The following is a 4,653-nucleotide window of genomic DNA, read 5'->3' on the forward strand; positions in this document are numbered from 1 at the left end:
CATATGGAAATATGTGTTTTCGATAAACGAACAGATATACGGAAAGGACGAGAACGCGCTCGACACCAATTACATCATTTTAAGTAGCGAGAAATTACGAGGCGCCGCCTCGTGTCGTTCCCCATCGTTTTCCTGTTTAACGTTATAATTTGTTCGTTTTGCTATCGCGTTCTATAGAACCAGATGATAGACATATCTGCCGTGCGGATACGGTAATACTCGTTTTAGAGACTGAATGGTCATATTCGTTTTTCCCTTCGTATGATTGCGCAATCGAGATGCTCTAGTAGCGTTCTTCCGTAATAGCCGTAATAATTACGATAATAATTATATCCCGTAATAATGCAATTAATTTTAACGACTGTACGTACATAACAATCGATAAATACGCGCGATTCCATCACCGTTACGCCGACAGACATTTCGCATAAGATTAAAATGGAGGGCGCACACGCGTTATGTCTCCCTGTTTGTCGCATGAAGTGATGTACAGGGTAGAGCAGTAATTTTGTTCACCTGGAGTATTTTCGCTATTTTTAGATACATGAAAATATTTTAATTACGAAAGTTATAAGTATAGTATAAAGAGGGCCATAATATGTTAGTAATAATTTCTCTGTAGGTAGTGCTTTGGAGATTTCACGGTCGTATGTAGAAGCACGTACTGCAATCTGCAGTCTGGTAATGATAAATGTACGTGCTTCAGGAATTCGACGATTGCAATGTTGCATCGATGTGAAAGACGTCACTTCGAGCACCTCTTATGAGCTGAGAATCATTTATTTAATGCCAAATGACCTTGTATTATAGGTCGTTGAAATCGCTTAAACATCTTCCAGTTCTAAGGAATAAAAAACTATAATATGCTTTAAAAAAAAAATAACTATAATATGCTAAATAGCTATATAGCTAAATAGCTATAATATGCTTTAAAAAAAAAAAAATGAAGGTGACCTTGAAATCTCTGAAGTACCTTCACCGGCGGAAAAATTATTATTAACATATTATGAACCTTTTGATATTATACAATTTTCATAATTAAAATATTTGCATATCTTTGAAAATAGCGGGACGCTCCAGATGGACAAAGCTATTGCCTCACCTTGCATATTTCTTAGTGAGCCGGGAAGTTTTAAATAGATCCTTAAAATGCGAAAACACCATGAATGCGTAATACAATAAAGCTCGGCTTCCGATCGACCGCACAGTCGTCCGACTTGCCACGTGAGCGGAATTTCCTTCGGTTGCGTAGGAGCGGGCGCGAAGAAACGAGGTTATTTAACTCGTCGCGATACATTCGGCGAAAGCTTACGTGCTTGACATTTTCCATTTAGAAACACGGCGCGAGGACGAAAGCCGCACCTGAAATTTCCCGGAGAACCGAACGAGATTCATGACCGGATGCACTATACACTGTCCGTGCCCCGCTTTACGCGGAATCAATTGTCCCGTTTCGTACAGTATAAATAACTTGAGGTGGTCTCGGCCGAAGCTACTGCAAACAAACATTACCACAGTTCTGTGCAACGTGAGAATTACGCTAAACTCTATGTATAGAGTGACGAACGAACGAACGAACGAACGAACGAATTCGACGAGCTGGGAGTCGCCGATCGCGAAAACACACCCGATTCTCGTTCATTGTATCGAAAACATGCGAAACCGTTCAAATAATATTTATTTAATTCACATATGGTTATTTCAATATTCCTTGGCATATATTTATTATTTTTAGTAGAAATATAACTGTATACATATATGATATTCTTCTCTATAAATAGACATTTACTTGTGTATGTTAAAAGAATTGTGACAATTATTAAATTGATAATATTGAGAATATCAGAATTTATATTTTTAGAAAATATTTGCTGGACAGACAATATCTAAAATAAAAACCATTAGGTTTCCTCAATAAAAAAGAAATATTACACAATTCTAATAAATGCTCTCTTAAATTTAGAGCCATTTTACACTTATATTCAATAATGTGTTTAAAAATTAAAATATTACTGCGTTCAAGTAGATATTTTTACTTACCAATGCTTCAAAATGCCAAAGAAGCACGTAAATAACGTTAAAAGAAGTAAAAAATGGGATGAAACTAATATAATGTTACATATATTTATATGATATTATAACATCATTACAACAGAAAGTATAAATTTATAATATATGATACTATAATAAATATATAACATAATAATTATTATAGATTATTTGATCATTAATATGCATCAAAATATGAGAAAAATTATTTTTTTGTAAAAATTAATGAAGTATTCCGTATTACCCAATTTATTCTATATTACCCATTCAAAATCTACCTTCAAAAAAGCATGTAGGTAACGTCATTAAAAGCTATTAAAATATATTTAACCTGATAAAAATATTACTTGATTTAAGAAGTTGAAAAGCAGATAATTACATCTACTTGATTCTATCACTTCTTTTCCTATACACAATATTCGCGATCTGCATAAGCTTATTTGTATGAATAATCCGACATAATTATAATTGTTTCGATAATTAATCGGGTCCTCTCTTTCCTCCTCTTTGAATAACCAATTATATACAGCAGTAACCATTATACATAGCAGAGAGAGAGAGAGAGAGAGAGAGCGCAATTTAATTCACCGTAACTTATGCGAAATCACTGCGACAATCTGCAGGCAAAACGCCGGCCGAGATATCGAGATATGAGAGGAATCGGGGGCATCTTGTCGAGAGATTTATACGGACAATAACGAATTCTGCGACGTTCGCGTCGCAATTCTCCGGTGATAGTGCGGCCGACTGACTTCGTGCGATTCGTGACACGCCGTCGTCGCGGGGCGTGCATCTCGTCGAGACCGTTCGTCAAAGAAGAGAGGAGCTCCGGAGATTGCGAGCCAAGTCGAAATTCGCGTAAGCTCCCATCGATCTGCGCGCGTCACAGCGGTGTGACGATAAAAATCGTATCCCATAAAATTTATTCTTCGCGCGCGTGAGAGATCGGCTGGTCGGGCGCTGAGAAACTGAGAAGCTTCAGACGCGTCGTTGAATTACGGTACGATAACACGAGATAATTCGTCGCGTGCGCGTGGAACAGAGGGATCCGATAACTTATGCATAGAGAATCCACGGCAGCTATGAAGAATGTCGTCGAACACACCCGGCGCGAATATCCCGGCTTTTAACCTCGACTATTAACCCCGACTAGAAATTTACCCCATGGTCCAGCTCGAGTTGACCTTAATTAGTTGCCGGGTGCATCTAAAATCATATTATCGAGTCCTAAGGAGTCATGTAACGCTGCGTGGTAATCAGGACTTCCATCAAGATTTATTATAATTTCCTCATCAGGTTATATCATTGAATCCCTATCGCGTTTTACTTCGGGTAACGGAAAGGATTAGATTAGGATATATAAAGAGCAGGGAGTGCTAAAGTAGTGAAAAAATCTATAAAATATAAGTCGAAGAACAAATATTGTTAGAATTGGATGACTTTCGACTTTAATAATACAATATATATAGAAACAAGCAAGTCACTTGCACATTATCAAAGCCGAAAATCGCTCAATTTTAACAATATTTATTTTTTGATTTATACATGTATATCGTATTTATACATGTATTATACATGTATTTTTACATTATTTATACATGTATTATACATGTATTTTTACATTATTTATACATGTATATTGTATTTCATGTTACTCGACTATTCCATATTGCCCACCCTGACTTTACGATAAGTTTTGAAAAATATACAGTCGATGAAAGACGACTTTTATTTAAATTTCACATAAAATATATAGGAATTTATTACAACACTTTTTTTACAACTTGAAATTAAAAAGAAAATTTTTATGAAAAAAATTACAAATATAAAGCTTATTAATCGAATCTACTACATATTAGGTTTGCTACAAAAGTAAAATCCTGAAAAGGATTTGACGAATAAAATTTTATAAAATAATACATTAGGATAATACACAATAAGGTAATAATATGTATCTAATCATTATAACCTTACAAAGGTCTTCCTTATTCAATTTTTATCAGTATATGATTACATTCACCATAGTAAAGATACCTTGCGTTCATTTAATCAGGACCTTGTGCAATGTTAGATACACCAGATGACAATTTCCAGTCGGGACTTCTGTGTGTACCGTACCGAAATGCGGTATAATATCGCGTCGTGAAATGCGCATCTCTCCTGATTGCGGCAGCCGCTATAACCGAGCAGTAGCGGCAGTAGACGAGCTGTGTGACGTCGTCGCTCTGCACTCCTTGTCGCGCACCGACGTCCCAGTCCAATCGTATAAACGCGACGTCGCGTACCTTGATCCACCCTAAGACCGTGCCAGGAATGCGTATATGGTATACAAACGCACCGTTATTCGCGAGAGAGCATACGAGAACAAATGCGCGCAGGTCGCTCGTTTCCGCGACCTCGCGGCCACCTTCTCGTCCCGAATCGTACAAGTCGAAGCACCACCGAGTCAGCGTGATTGCTGTGCGTCGTTCTGAGATATTGACCTGTTTCGAGTTGGCGTCGACGACGGCTAAATCGAAAGGTTGCATATCGGGTATTACGACACGTACCTCAGGCGATGCCTCAGGTCTCGACGGCTGCGTCACGAACCTTCACCCCCCCCCC

Source organism: Dinoponera quadriceps, unplaced genomic scaffold (genome assembly GCF_001313825.1).
Source record: "Dinoponera quadriceps isolate SergipeBrazil2010 unplaced genomic scaffold, ASM131382v1 scaffold1573, whole genome shotgun sequence".
Lineage (NCBI taxonomy): Eukaryota > Metazoa > Arthropoda > Insecta > Hymenoptera > Formicidae > Dinoponera > Dinoponera quadriceps.